This window comes from Marmota flaviventris, chromosome X (assembly GCF_047511675.1).
Source record: "Marmota flaviventris isolate mMarFla1 chromosome X, mMarFla1.hap1, whole genome shotgun sequence".
Lineage (NCBI taxonomy): Eukaryota > Metazoa > Chordata > Mammalia > Rodentia > Sciuridae > Marmota > Marmota flaviventris.
In genome coordinates, this window is record NC_092518.1 from 128,877,858 (window position 1) to 128,894,831 (window position 16,974).

Sequence of the window (16,974 nt, forward strand, 5' to 3'; positions counted from 1 at the left end):
CCTTATAATAACCTTAAGTGAACATAGCTCCCATTTTACAGATGAAAAAACTGAGGCTCGGAGAGATTACTTAAGTCACATAGTTTAGTAAATGGCAGAGTTGAGATCTGAATCCAGAAGTGACCCACTTTGAAGCCCTTGATTTCTCTTTCATACTATACTGTTTCTTTTAGTAAGAGTATGCACTGTGAACTTATTCATTTTGATATTTAAATTGTCAGTCTTCTGCCAGTCATGTCTCTTGCTGGTTCTTTGACTTGTCTTCTGATGACCAGAATGTTTATGGCTGGACACAGGTAAATAGGCCTGCTAAACAGCATATTTTTAATCTTATGATAAGCTTATGATGGGCTAGAGTTGTAATTTTTGTTAAAAATTGGGTAACCTTTTAGTATGCTCTATGAGAGTTAAAGGAAGACTGAAATATAATTCATTAAGCACATATTCTATATGTTGTCCTTCATATATATGTTTTTTTTAGTCTCCTAAAGGTAGGAATCATACTCCTCATTTTACAAATGGTGTTTAGAGAGTTTATGGACCTGCTCAGCATGACACAGCTGAAGAGAGCCTTGCTCTTTTTTCTTGTGCCACACTGCCTCTCAGTTTTGTCATCTGTAAAATGAGAAGAATCACAATGCATTAGGTGTTCAATATTTATTACATTTATTTTGAGAAGCATCAGCAAGAACTGGAAGCAATGTAAATCCACAGAAATTCTATGCACTCTCTATTTCTCTGTCCCTTTCCCCCCCACACCCCTCTTCTCTCTCCTCTCTCTCCATCCAAGATTCTCTAAGGTTGAAATACACAATACCTAGGCTACATTTTGGACACAGTTATCTTCAGGTTAGTTCCTTTCATCCTTGCCTTCACAATGTGAAAGAGGGGTATCATTCAGCTCGTGTTGATTTAAACACAAACATTGTGTGACCCTTTGAAAGTTTTGGTGTTAGAGTATGTCTGTCCCCTGGTTTAGAAGAATATAATCTGATTTGCTTGGTATAAGGCATTGTTTCTTTTCTTTTCTGCTATCCCAAAATATCAGCTTGTTTTAATTAGAAATAACTGTAAGGCATCTGCTAAAAATATGTGCACTTTCCTTAATCTGGGGTTACTCAAGAGAATGGCACAGGGCTTTTTATATTACATTTGCTAATAAAGAGAAATGTTAAATATAAACAGTATTTCAAGATGAGGATGAAAATGAAATACCTAAACCCTTCCCAGGTCCAGCTGCTTCATATTTACATTGCCAGAAGGAGGGATTAGGGAAGCACTGCAAATGCACAACACCTTCTGCATTCTTAAAATTAAAGGGACAAATCGTTATCTGAAATGAGCTGCGTGCCAGAGGGGGGAGAAGATAACAATATCAGCAGGAACAAAGGCCAGTTAAAGATTGACCCTTTTTTTTTTTTTTCATTTTCTTTGAATCTAAAAATGGAATCTCATTAAATCGCATTACAAAATAGGGCCAAAATATAACAAAGAAAAGCCAACACAGTCACATATGCTAAGTTAACACTCCCCATAACAGAGATTGTTCTTTAATATCATTCATATCAACCCTGCTTCCCCCAGAGCAGACACCACTTCCTGGGAGTAAATGAAGCATTTTTGGTAGCTGAGCTCCCAGTTGGTCTCAGGCCACTAGGGTCCCATTCAGTTATTGCTTCAGGACATTGACTGGTTTCCTAGTGGCCCCAAAACAAATGAATGCAGCTCCTAAAACATCCGAACTTCCAGGAGTAGCTTGTGCACAAGGAGAATGCAAAACACATGCAATGAGATGCTTCAGAAACCTCTAGAATTTTGTTACAGCCAGTGTAAAGCTGTGAAGCAGCCATACTTGGCACGTTTGGTTTCAAAAAAAAAAAACCATTGACATCCTTGACAAAAGCAAAACTACCCTCTCACTGCTAGTTTTCCACTCCATAGCCAAGATGGGAGAAAAAGTAAATGTCTAAAAATTTAAAATCTTTCAGCTACACCAGATGCTTTTGAAAAGAAACAGCTCAGTCATTCAAATAGTCTGATTTTATGAGGTGACATTTAGATTATGATATGACATTGCAGATTTGACATGATTGTGCTAATTGTGAGAAAATATGCTACTTCGATCAAAGTAGAATGAAGGAAATAAAAGACATTGTGGTTCAACCTGTAATACAGAGTAGCTCATCCTCACAGCTTTTTGATTGTTGCTATAGTTATCTTTTCAACGTGGGATATACAATACAGTTAACATTTCCTTACCAGTAGCCTGTTGCGTGCTTATTATTAAAAGGAATTCAACATATAAGCTTTCTTATGCCCTGTTCACTTAATTCTGATTCCTCGTGCTGACTGGCATGAGACAGGGAGCTAGATTGTATTTAACTGGTTTTATTGTGACGTGACTATGATGGATGTGACAAGGGCCTCTATTATTCGCTGGGGAGTGTGGCCGTTAATGAAGCCATTAGCTGAGCTAAGGCAAGTGAAGAAAATAGGGAAATTACCATTATTCTGAAGCCATTAAGTTGTAATCCACCACTTTCTCTCCTTACTCACAAAGGCATCTTCTTTGTAAGGCCTCTCTGACTGTCCTTTAAAGATTCATTAATTCATTAACTTTCCAAGGAGATGGGGGTAGATGGCAGAGTTGAAATTTTAATCAGTCCAGCATATCATATTATCAAGATTGTAGCAGTGTCTGTGTTCGTTGCTGGACCACATCAGGTTGATTTTAAACAAACCACATTACAGCACATGTTGTTCTGTTCCGTGTGTAACAGAAAGGGTTCCCATTTGTATAGTACTTCAGAGTGCATGAAACTCCTTCATGTTCCGTAGAAGCAGAGCAGGCACTCCGTGCTCCTATTTTATAGATGACTGAGCTAAGGCTTAGTGAGGCTAAATAACCTGAGGAATGAAGCTCAGCCAGCTACTGGATGGGCTCAAATGGGTCTCCTGCTTAGATGCACATTGAACCTTTGTATTATGAATTGTGCCTTTCCCATGTATATTTTTGGCTGGAAAAGTGAAACTAACCTTAAGTTAGAACAGATCTTTTGAAAATGAGTTTACTCCTGTTGTATTCCGTACTAGATATGTGTCAACAATCTGTACATATCTGTTTAGCCATAGCTCATCAGGGCTTTGCCAATTTAGTTAAACAATGGCAGTGCGCTCTCGCATAGAGTGCTCCTTCTGCATTGATGTTGAGGAAAGACAAATGCTCTCAGAGAGAGTCATGTGTGTCATATGAAGCACCAGGCAGCATGTCCTGTGGGTGGTTTTAGTTTACTCCCAAAGTACTTAACTCTATTACATTAAGTCAAATCTACTGCTTGGCAAATCAGTGTTGCTAAAGACACAGGCCCTTACAAAATCATTTCCCAAGCATCAGTTAAGATAACTTATCCTTTAGAGGGATAGTGAAGCCAATTCCATGCTCTGTCGTTGATGTATTAACGAAAATATTGTCCCCAGAACCAGAACCTCAGCCCACTAAACATAACACATCCACAAATGGATATATCTTCAAATCCCTGTGTATAGATATTTTGCACATACAACTGTTAGACATTGCAAGGTGCAAATGGGTAAAAATAGGAATTCAATCTTCTGCACTAATTTGTTGTTGTTTTATATCCTAAAACGTAGCAAGCAGATGTGTGATGTTTCCATCAAGGCTGGGCTCGCTACTGGGAAGACTATTTGCTTAGCATCCAACCACACATATATGTGGTGACAGGCTCCAGGGCTGTCAGGAGAAGGTAGTCACAGGACAGTGGAAGTGAACCAAAGTGGAGCTGAATTGCTTAGGGTTTTGCTAAGTTCCTGAGGTTGGCTTTGAATTTGTGATTCTCCTGCCTCAGCCTCCTGATCATCATATTTTTATGACTTTATTTAGGTAGGCTAGAGTCTAGAACAGAGGGAAAACTCAGTTTGTATTTGGTAAAAGGATGAACAAAAGCATTGGGACACTGGCTAAGAGTTTATTCGGCAATGTGTGAACTCTTGGACTGTTTCTGTATCTTCACAAAGGAATCCACATATGGAAATGGAGCTTTGTCCTCAAAACCACAAGGTGGATCACCAAGGGAGAGATGTGATGAAATCTGTTTCTAAAACCAGGTGGTCTGGCCATTTCTGTATGACCTCGACAATGACTTCATGAAACCTTTCTGAGAGGACTGTGCAGAAGTCCTCTGGAAGACAAGTCAGGTCTGGAATCTGGGGCTTATAAATTATATGCCCACAGACCAGCAGCATCAGCCTTACTTGATATAGCTTGTTTTAGTTGTTCAATCTCTCATCCCAGCCCAGACCTCATGAACCAAAATCTGCACTGTTACAAGAGCCCCAGGGGCTACAAATGCACAATACTGAGAAGTTCTGCTATTGAGTGAAAACTGCTGAAAAGGCTTGATAGTCATTGAAATTTGAATTTTATATCACATGAAGTAGAGATTGTATCCCCTGGTTTACTTTAACAAAAGAAGTAGAAGGGGACTGTTCTTCATTGAGTCTGTGCACAATGCCAGTGACCGAATATGCTTGGCATGTCACACATCTGCTTGCACACCCTTCACAGCTACTCAGAGATCTTCTTTATCTTACAGACATGGAATTTGAGGCTGAAAGACACAGAGTGACTTGTACAAGGCCACAGGGTAATTGTCACAGCTGAGGTCTGACCCCTAGTTTGCATAATTTCAAAGCCTTCCCATGACAGCACACTGTACTAGGGAGCAGAGAGAGAGGAGATGTGGAGGGGATGGAGTCACCTAGTTCTTCAGGCACATCTGTACAGGAACAATTACTATATTGTGATTTAATAATCCTGATTATTGTGGGTAGATGTTTTATAGCAGTTCTCAGCATCCCCTGGTGAACATTCAATAATTGATATTTGGTAGTATTGTGAAAATTAACACTGGGCAATGAAGATGTCTTAAGTTGAGATGCTTTGGTTGAATGGTGAATTATCTGCTTGTTTTACTTTCACCTTTTCATTAACAGGGTTGAAGTAGGTGAACAAGTACTTTGCTGCTACCATTCATACTGCTTATTTATTTTTGTCCCTCGGTGTTCTGGGAAGGTAGAAGTCTTTTAGGCCACAATAGCTAATTACGTCCCCTGGGAGGGAGCTGGAAAGACAGAAAACATCAAAAAGGTCAACTCAGTTTAAGCTGGTGATTTGCCACAGTGTGAGATGAGGTGGTCACTTTCAGTCTTGGAGTCAATAGTCACTTAGTGAGGAACTGAGCCAGGCAGCAAGGTAGGGAAACTCCCAGGGCCACCCATCTTCAGCAGCCATTGTGTTTTATTTCATGGCCTGCCCAAATTCATTATGTGATTTTATTTTCCCCGAGCAAAACACCCTTTCCAAGTTCAAATAATTTTGGAATTTACACTTGAATCTACCTAACTTCTTTTGTGTATGCTCATGACTGTTTCTAAAAAGTGTCCCAGTTGGCAACTTATTTGTTGTCCCATGAAAGCAATTCCCTTTCTTTCTCTTTCTTCCATTTATACCAACTAAGAACTCTAGTTTTTTTTTTTTTTTTTTTTGTGTGTGTGTGTGAGTGTGTGTTTGTGTATGTGTCCATGTATGAATGTGTACATTTGTGCCATAGTTTGTCTTAGGGACTGGGGTTGCAATAGAGCAGGATTGTTATGGGCTGGTTTTCCTACATGTTTACTGTTAATGAGCTTAATATTTCCCCCCTTGTTATGTAGGGCAATTCTGTATTAACAAGCTGTCGTCTTTTTCTTTCTTTCTTATTTTGGGGCTTCATCAGCTGTCATGCTATAAGGCTTAACAGTTTATAAGAAGGAAGATGTGGGCCTTGGTGAGTCCACTGAATCTACTCCTCATGGACATCTGGTCCAGACACTGGCAGAATTTGTAGTCCTAAGTTATAATCATCACAGTCTTGAGTAAATTTGGAAAGAGTTATTGTGAGGCTATGCAAATATCGCACTGTTTCACCTATAATTTTAGTAGCCATTGGTGGATGTTTCCTGTGGAAATTAATACTGTGGTGCTCTAATGATGATTTTTCTATATCTCTTTTCCATATATATTTATTTATATGTATATGTATATACATATATTTGTATTTATTTATTTATTTAGAATTTATCTGTAAAGCCAGGTACAGTAGCACATGCCTGTAATCCCATAGCTTGGGAGGCTGAGGCAGGAGGATCACAAGTTGGAGGACAGCCTCAGCAACTTAGTGAGGCCCTAAGCAAGTTAACAAGACCCTGTCTCTAAATGAAATAAAAGGGGCTGGGGATATGGGGATATGGGTCAGTAGTTGGACGTTCCTGGGTTCAATCCCTGGTACCAAAAAAAAAAAACAAAAAAACAAAAAAACGTCATCTGTAAAGAAGAGCTATTCCTTTTTCCCCTTTATTAATTAATACAGCCATTCATTTATATTACTAGGAATTCATGGATTTTTATTTATTCTATGGGTTATAGTATAATGCTGTAATTATTTATTTTGTTGCTCAAATTGTCCCAGCTCTAACTGGGCTGTGCCTGAAATACAACACATATCTGTTTATTAAATTTTAGTTTTAGGGCTGGGGTTGTGGCTCAGTGGTAGAGCACCTGCCTAGCATATGTGAGGCACTGGGCTCAATCCTCAGCACCACATTAAAATAAATAAAATAAAGATATTGTGTCCATCTACAACTAAAGATAGTTAAATTTATTTTTAATTGACAAAAAACAATTATATACATTTATGGGTTACAGTGTGATATTTTTATACGTGTATATAATATATAATGATCAAATTAAGGTAATTGTCATATCTATCACCTGAAGTATGTATCACTTCTTTGTGGTGAGAGCATTTAAAATCCTCCTACCAAGACATTTTGAAATACATATGGTTGTTAACTATAGTCACCCTACTTATGCAATAGAACATATTCCTCCTATTGAAATTATTTTTGTATTATCCACTCTCTCCTCATCTCCCCCTCTCTTTTTAACCTTTTGTGTGTGTTATTCTATTCTCTACTTCTATAAGACCAACTTTTTATTTTCCACATATGTGGAGAACATGCAGTATTTGATGCTTTACAATAGCAGTAATACATAATCAACCTAGTTGTCATATCAATGGATGACTGAATAAAGAAAATGTGATATACATACACAAAGGAACACTATTCAGCCATAAAAAGGAGTGAAATTTTGTCATTTATGACAACAGGGATAACAACTGGAGATCATTATGCCAAGTTAAATAAGCCAGGCACACAAAGATCTCTTTTTGAACTCACAGTTCAGGCCTGTCAGCATTATATTGTGGCACTCTGTGAAGCACTGTGAAAAATATCTGAGTAGACTCTTACCTTGCTGTGTTTTGTGCTTCTATTTTGATGGCTACATTTCCCATTGTACTTCAGAATCAGGTACAGGATGAAATTTTGGGTGTTGGCCTGGTGTATTTAAAAGTCTTTTTGTTGAATACATAGGACTTCCATAATATGATACAACACAGCATGGAATTTAAAATAAGATGGGAATCTCCAGGTATAGGGATACAGCATATATGGAGATTGGCCATCATCCCACTTTATACCCATTTTCTACATGTAATCACAAAGTATCCCCCTTTCCCCTCAAAAGTGTGTACATTTAGGTGATCAACTGCATGGTCACTGTACGTCACTTGTTTTCAATTTCTTGCTTTATACCAGAAACACCAGGAGGGTTTATTAAACTACAGGCTGCTGGGCCCGACCCCATAATTTCTCATTCTTTAGGTCTGGGTGGGTCTTGAAAATGAACATTTCTAACAATTTCTATGGTGCTACTGGTGCTGCCTCGCAGGGCCCCTCATTGAGACTGCTGCACTAAACATTGGACACTCACTGATAAGTGAAAGGAGTCTATGTATAGATACCACAGTCACCTTACATAGGTCTGGGGCCTGTCTGCTTCCGTTCTGAGGAAAGGTTATATTGAGATTATAGTACTCATTAAATAGTTTTCTTACTAATCAATTCTACAGGTGTGGTAATAATTCAGTTAACTAGACACCAACAGACTGAGAATGTCAATGAAATTTATTTTCCTGCTCTTAATTTTATTTCAATACAAGAAGTAAGGAAAATTGCAGTTAGTTTCTCCCTGTTACCAGCATGAACATTTCAATTATAAGCACAATTCATACATACATATAGACATACTTGTTAGGTTGAATTGGATTAAATTTCCCAGCTATGTCCTGGAATGAGGACAGATTGAACCCATTGTACTATATGTGTGTATCTACTGGACTAAGTGTCATTCAAAAGGGGCCTGAATCCACATGGAATCTAGAATGATAAGGGCCTTATTACTGTACTTATTAAAGCAGGAAAGTTTAAGGGATGTGGCACATTTCCAAGGTATTTTAGCAATAAGAGATGAAATAAAAGATTCTTCATGAACTTTTTAATTAACTAGAAAGTATACTTGATCAGAACAACCCATCCTTCCAGAAGATTATTAACATTAGATTGTCTTGGGTGTTCACTGCTTATATATAATTATCAAGGTAGTTTTTGTTGGCTTTTCCTGATGCCATTAGGAAAAACATTCCATGGGCCAACCACTCAGCTATGTACATTGGCTGGTATGAGTCTAAGCTTCAAGCTCTGTTCTCAGCAGGCTTTAAAATTGTGTTAGAATCTGTCATTGAACATGGAATAGTCTCACATAATCTGGTTTGTGCACACAGTGAGAGGAATTCAAGCTGATGTCATAGTTGTTGGCTGTTTAGGCTCTTTTTTGAAGTTAGGAATATTGTCCTACTCTCTCAGGGCTAAATATTTGGCATGTCTTCTTCCATGTCATGTTAAACCAGAACTTCCCACAGATATGATGAGTAGTCTGCCCTATTTTTACAGCTAAGACACAAACCAAACTGGTGGGATTCATTATCTGCAGATCAAGGGATGTACTCTACCATTAGAATTTTTTCATATCAAGAAACTTTTCACTTGTCATTATTATTATTTTTATTGTTTTAAAATATGTATTTTTTACTTGTAGGTAGACACAATACTCTTATTTTTATGTGCTGCTGAGGATCGAACCCAGTGCTTCATGCATGTCAGGAAAGTGCTCTACCATTGAGCCCCAGCCCCAGCCCACTTGTGGTTATTATTAATGTTTGTTAGTATAATGTAATTTTGTATACCTTGGCAGGATGGCACAGAGTAGATTTATTTTAAAAAGTTCTTCACTTTTCCTATCTAATAAATTATGCTTATAGAGATGTAGTTAGTGACACAATGGTGAGATAATAATAGCAATGCTGATTATATAGTTGTATAATAAGAAGTGACATTAGTATTATCAAGTAACATCAATAGTCTTAAATGCTGTCAGATGGAGCTACCTCTGATATCAATATGACCTGCTGTCTCAGGGCTATATTTCTTGCTTAAAATCTTGCTACTCTATAAATCTTCAATTTTGCTTTGGCTCTAAAGTTTTACTTTATTTTTACTTTGTTAGTTGTTGATGGTCCTTTATATTTTTTAATATCTGGTCCTGAAGATCAGACCTATTGCTTTACTTATTCTAAACAAACACTCTACCATTGAGCTATACCCCCATCCCCTAAAGTTTTTATTTTAAAAGGAAAAGAACTAAGGGACCCAGATTTCCCCAGCCTTCATAATAGTGATTTTTAAATTTTTTTAGTTATAAATGGACACAATACCTTTATTTTATTTATTTTTTTTAATGTGGTACTGAAGATCAAACCCAGATCCTCACATGTGCTAGGCAAGTGCTCTACCACTAAGCCACAGTCCCAGCCCATAGTTGTGATTTTTGGGGACAGCATAACACCTGCTGTCCTGGAAAGCACAGATAAATGATTCTTAAATCTGATCTGCTGAGGTCATAAACTAAACTCATCAAAGGTTTCTTAATATAAAGGAGACATCAAAACTTATATGTGTGTCCACATGTATACTAACAACTATACATGATGAACCCAAACTTAGTGTAAATCTTTTCTTTTTTGCTTTTTCTGGATAGAAGGCAAGATGCAACAATGGCATCTCCAGGTTTTAGGTGATTGCTATATGCTTTCTGTATCACTCTCCACTGTAACAGAGGTATACACATTTAAAAAACAACACAATGCAAGAAATGACTTTGAAACCCAATGTGTTTTAAACATGCTGCTTCCATGTTGTTGTTTCTCTGGAATTTTGTTAATACTTACTGCTTTGATAATGTTATAAGCATAAATCATTTTCTTCTTTGTCTCTGAGGGAGAGTATCTCTTGGACGGGTGTATTGCCATGGTTCTATTCTTATAATCAATAATAAGTCAAGTTTTGAGAACTTGTGCTTCAATTTTTCCTTCCCTGTGGGATGGAGATATATATATATATATATATATATATATATATATATATATATATATATATTTTTTTTTTTTAGTGTTATGGTGGGAAGTGTGTTTAGGTATATTAAACTGCTTTGTGTTTGCATTTCTCATTGTGAAAAAGACATTACCACTTTAGCACAGAATGGATCTCAGTTGTTTGTGTGTATTCAGGCATATATTTATTGAGAAGCTACTAAGTACAAAGGGCTGTGAGATATAAACATGTGAATAAGACATTGACCTTGCTCCCCAGGAGTTAACTGTCTTGTCAGGGACATAGTACTTGCTCACAAAAAAATATACAAAGTAGACTGAACTAAGAGCTATGAGAGCTACAGATAGCATGATGAGAATTCAAAGGAACGACTGCTCCCTTCCTGTGGTGAAGGGTCAAGAGCGGCTTTAAGATTGATTTTGTACATGAAGAGATGAGAAAGGACAGTCTAGGTGGAATATATGGGGAAAAAGGCAAAACAAACAGAAGAATGTCCAATGAACTTTTTATAGATCCATTTGTCTGGTTGCACAATGGGAAATATAACAAGAAGCCATAGACTAGCTGAAAGATTTGGCTGCCTGCAAGATAGGCAATAGCAGAAAGTAAGGTCAAGAGACTGCATTGTGGCCATACTGCTTACAACCTTGGCTTTTCAGGCAGGGGATGGCAAGTGTGTTTTATAGACACTGAAAGCCATTGAGAGAGAGCAGGGAGTAGCATTAGTAGTGCTGTGATGTGGAAGGATGAAGCTGGTTATCATTGTGTCACAGGTATTGAGGCCAAGGAGTCCAATTAAGAGGTCAGTTGGGGAAAAGTCAGCAATGGTTCTAGTAGCCAAATGCACCTACAGGCATTTGAAATATCCTTGTATTTTTGAATGAATAATTTTTCTCAATTCATATTTTCATTTGAATATAGTAGTTGGTAAATGCTCTTACATGCCACCAGGTTAAGATAAAAGATCTGAAATGGAGAATCTGTGCATTTTCTTGTGTTCCATTTCTGAAATCCATCCTAATCATGTGGCTCTTAAACCCTACTGTGCCTCAGGATCACCACTGATAGACTTTCAGATTCCACAGGGGCTAGAACATGGCCTGAAATTCCAAAGTAATTCTGATACAGTCTGGTAAAGATACTTGGAGAAAAACTTGTGATTGACATCTGTGGGATAGAAGGCATCTGTTTCTACCTACAGGTGATGTGATTTTCTGATATGATGGGGAGATCTGGAATATGGATGGGTCACAGCTCCTACTGTGAGCTGATTATTATGCTGGACATTTTAAAGGAAATATCTTTTTTTCTCACATTATGGTAAGGCCTATGAATAATTTCCAGGAACAGAACTTCCATATGTTTCCAATTAGAAACCATGGCACAAACCATTTAGTTTTCATGGTTTTGTTTTTTCTCAAGGCCTCTCACAATTCAGAAGCTCTTAAGAAAGAAGTATCAGCTTCTTAAATGTCCAGTTTTAATTAAATTTGAACAAGGGACAAGCCTTTCCTTGGAAACTTCCATTTTAGCCAGTGGTGTCCCCTTTCCCTTTGTCCTGCCTGTCTGCCTATTTGAGCACTAAGAGTCACATCTCCTTTTGATTCTATTCCTGTCACTCTTCTCTGCTCTTACTGTTGAGGTCTTCTATCCCAGCACATTTATTTGTGACTCAGCAGAGACCATGTGCTAAGCAGTGCAATATTGTGTGGCAAATTTGTCTCAGCTATTCCCCCATTAAGGTCCATTGTGATTTCATAAAATATCTTTGGTATGCTTCAGGCTTCATTTGGCCACACTTTTGGCCATTCTGTAAGTGTACATACTTCTTGGTGGTAGGAATGAGCTCAACTTCTGTTCTTACCATCTACTGCCATCAAACAGTGCCTTCCAACCAGTGGTTCCACTAACAGACCTTTTGTGCTGAGGTACAGGCAAAAATGTTGGACTCTCACCCATTCTTTGCAATTCTTTGCCAGACAGAGTTCTTCTTATTTGCATATTAAAACTTTCTGTGACTGTGATGTCCATCCGCATCTAATGATGCAGTGAAAAGAAAGCAGCTGTTTCCCATTTACTTTAAAAATCTATTCTATTCTTCCAGTTCAGATATTGTCATCAGGTAGAAATAGTTTTAACAGCTAGAATGGATTCTGACTAATTGAGTCATGGAATTAAGAGAAGGATAAAAAAGTAATCTATTCACACATGAGTGTCATAGTATATACTGGCTAGATACATCCTTATCATTTTTGTGATATTTTTAGTTGTAGATAGACACAATACCTTTACTTTATTTTATTTATTTATTTATATGCAGTGCTGAGGATCAAACCCAGTGCCTCACACATGCTAGTCAAGCGCTCTACCACTGAGTTACAGCCCCAGCCCTCTTATCATTTTTAAAGACTGCAAATATGATCTGTCATGCAGACAAATCTGCATTTGTCTAAATATTTTCTTTTTATGATTTTTTTGCTTTAATTAAAATGTAAGGATCATATAGCTAAGAGTGACTTTTGGAGGTCATTTGATTTGTTGGTGCAAAAGAGTGATGAGCCATTCTAGGCAAAAGGAAATGTATTTTGCTTCCAATGGTGTCCCCCCAAATAATTTTCATGAAGTCTGTATTAACTTCCTTATCTGAGCATAGCAGAAATTCATCAAATACTCATCAGTTCAGTGTATGAGCCTTTATTGGAAATACATTTTATGGGCTAGCAAGTAAATTCTGAGTCCCTATTTGTGGAGTGGATGCATGAGTGAAGGAATGGACAGGCAGGTCACTAGAAAATTTTTCTGATACAGCTAGCTAAGCTGATTTTCTCATGTAACGTACAGATGAAATCAATTTCTTCTGATTCAGTTTACAGAGTGTGAGTTCCCTCAGTCCGTTACTACTCCTTCTATATTTGAAGGAAGCTATTAATTCTTCCCTTAGTCCACTTTTCTTCTGGCCGAATAATCACATCCTCGTTTACCTTTCCTCATAGGTTCATCCTTCCAAGCCTGTAAGAGTCTCTGTGGCTTTTTGATCCCCGAGTGCATCATAATCCTCTCTCTGTTGTAGAGCCCAGGCCTAGATATGCCAAAGTGAGATTTACAGAGGGATTAGTGAGCATTTTGTATCTAAACCAGGATGATGGCAATCACAGTCTTCATTAGTGGATAAAGAAAACCGTAAGACAATAGGGGTTTTGTTGGATTTGCGGTGAGATTTTTCCAAATCTTGTTTGACCACTCTTTGCTCTTTCTTCCCTCAGTTGCTATTTTTAGAACTCACAATTGTGATTCCACAGCATCAGAAAAGGAGGCTGTGGCCCTTCTTGTTGGTTATTGAAAACAATATGCCTAATAGTTTATTATGTGTTTTCAAATAGCTTCCTCCAAGAACTGGAGAAATATTTCACCCTTCATACAATTCTGTGGCTCAAAGAGTGTCCTTTAGCTAGAAAATATTGATTTGCTATTGTTTAGCCCCCAGTGGAGTGCTTCTTATCTCTAAGACTGGATTTTTGTTAGAATGAGAGTTGACAGAATTCAGATTTAGTTAAGTGAAGTATGTCAGGGTTGGTAAAATGTTAAAGATTGAGAACAAATGGGATATTAACCCAGGAAATTTTGTGTGAATTTTATGAAAAGCAGTTATTTCAGGAATCAAGACCTTTGTGGTGTGCATTTGTAGGAGATAATTATTTAAATGACCAAGTCTTCTTGTGTAAAAGGGAATTTATTTCCAAATATTTTATACAGGTTAAATCATAAAGCAAGCCTGACACAGAAAAGAGTCCAAATGATCAGCATTAAGAGAAGAATGATGTCAAAGTTTCCTATGTTTATATAGTAGGTGATTTTTCTTTTCTTCTTTGTACTTTTTTGACATTTCTAATTTTGTCTTACAGTAATACTATGTTGTACTTATATATGAATATATAATAAAAAATAAAATAGAACACAAAAAACTCAGTGTGACCCCCACTTTGTCAAATGAAAATTTTATATATATATAATATTATATACAACACACACACACACACACACACACACACACACATACATACATATACATGGAAAACAGTGGAAGGAGATAAACCAAAGTGTATTCTGTTAATGGTTATTATCAATGAATGATGAGATTATGATATACTTTATTTCTTTTTATTCTTCTCTGTATTTCATCATCTCTAAAGAATATGAATCAGGGTTTCTCAACTTTAGCCCACTAATGGAGTGAGTAACTATGCTGCAAACGGCGGACCTGCACATCTCTGTCCTCTGCTCATTAGATACCAGTAATACCTGTTCCCCCAGTGTTGTGACAACCAAATATGTCTTCAGACATTGCCAAGTGTTCCCTGGGGATCAAAATAAGTCTCCATTGAAAGCCACTGAAGTGCATTATACCAATATTTCTTTCAAAATAGACCTATGAGCCATATAGAACAACAACTAAGACTTTAGCTAAAAACAAGTTAAGCATCAAGATGGCTTCTTCACTATTCTGTTCTTTCCACGTTCTCAGTAGAACGCAAGTTTGGAGTGATGGCCTGATTGAAGTTTCTGGAGTTGTCAGGGAATGAATGGTTGATAAGCCACCAACTCCTTCCATATTAGAGGAATTACGGCTGGGGATGTAGCTCAGTGGTAGAAAAATTGCCTACCATGCTTGAGACCTCAGGTTCCATCCCAAGTACCACACACACACACACACACACACACACACACACACCCTATACCCCTTACGAGAAATTGAGCACATAAGCAATGTGGGCATAGAAATTTTGTATATATTTAGGCACACATTAATACTTACTATGTTTAATAGTACACATTTAATCTTTTACCAAATTAGCAATGGACTCGTGGTCCTTCTCTTACTCTAAACTTTCTTCTAGGTGAGACCTACTTAATTGTAAAGGTCTAATTGAAGAAAAAAAGCTTCTTTTCTTTTGGAGAGCCCTTGTAGACTAAAGAGTTAATCAAACAGATTTGGGGTGTTTTAGCCCTACATATTCCAAAGAAAGGTCTGGCCCTTTACTGGCTCTTGGGAAGTAACCTCTAGGCCCTTGGAATATTCTGCCAGGTTATTTCAAGTGTGTTGGTATACCTGAGGCCTTGGGCCACACCAGATAGTATATGCCAACAGTGTAGGTTATGGGAGAAGCCTTGAGCCACCCAGTATCACTTTGGCCACTAGAAAGGTTAGAGACTGAACAAGTAAGTTCAATCTTGTGGGTGCTTCATGCCTATGGATTGATTCAAGAGAGCTTTCCTGGTTGACCCACTTAAGCAGGCAGTGTCTATAGGACAAGTGGATGTCTGAGGCCAACGACTTGACCTGGGGCAGCTACGTTGCATACCTGGGGCTTGATCTGCCTTGGAAGACTCCCAGCCAGTATCCCCTGCCCTTGAAGTCCCACCCGTGGGTGTGTTTACCAGGGTTTCCTGTGCCCAATAAGCAGAACAGAGGCATGGCCTCTAATTGCCTTTGGTTCTCAATATGTTCTGAGCAGTGTTCCTGAACTACCCGCTACGCTTCTTGGTCTGCTCACTTTGCTCTTTTTGTTTTGTGAGTAGAGGGACCAAGTTTGATATTACAAAGTGAATCTTAGCTTCACAGCACAGATGACTTTACATGAAAGAAAAAGTCAAATCTGGCAGAATAGAAGCCTTTATGACTTTGAATTTTTTTCTAACTTGTTTCTTCCAAATCCTTTTAACATTTAGATATGGAAACTGGGGACATCCTTTACTTATTGTCTCTGTAATGACCACTGATTCTAAGTCTATAAAGCCTCAGCTTGATTCTGATTATTTGCTACTGTGTAGAAGGTGAAACAAAATAATAGGAAAGAAGTCTGACCCCAGTAATTTCATGAAGGTGGTGAAATAGGCAGTCACATTGGCATCTTGTGGGGCTTTAAAACATGCTCCTGTTGGTTCTCCACTCTGGGTTGGTATACATGCTTTGAGGATGAAAACGGAATAGACTCTTCTATGACCTCTCCTCCCCCTCGTGTGTGTGTGTGTGTGTGTGTGTGTGTGCATGTTTGTGTTTGTATGCATATGATTTTTAAATTGAAGTACAATAAACACAGAATAAAATGCATGGAATGTTGATGTTCAGTTCCCTGAACTTTTGCAATTGCATCCACCCAAATAATCATTCCCCAAAATAAGACATAGACCAGCTTTGTTCAATAGGTATGTAATACAAGCCATATCTGTAATTTTAAATTTTCTAGTGGCTTCATTAGAGAAAGTAAAAAGAAGCAGGTGAATTTTATTTTAATATTATATCCTTAACTTAATCATTCTCATTTCAACTCATAATTAATATAGAAATTATAATGAGATAATTTCTTTGAGACACCTCTTTGAAACTCAGTGTTTTTTTTTTAAATACTTAAAATACTTCTGAACTTAGATGCTAACATTTTCAAAACAAAATGTTCTGTGGCTTTCTCTGAAAGGGATGAAAAAGTTCTCAGGCTATGAATAAAGAAGGGACTGCTCACTATTCTGGTTTCTGCCTGCTAGCATCACTGAATTGTAGACCACTAT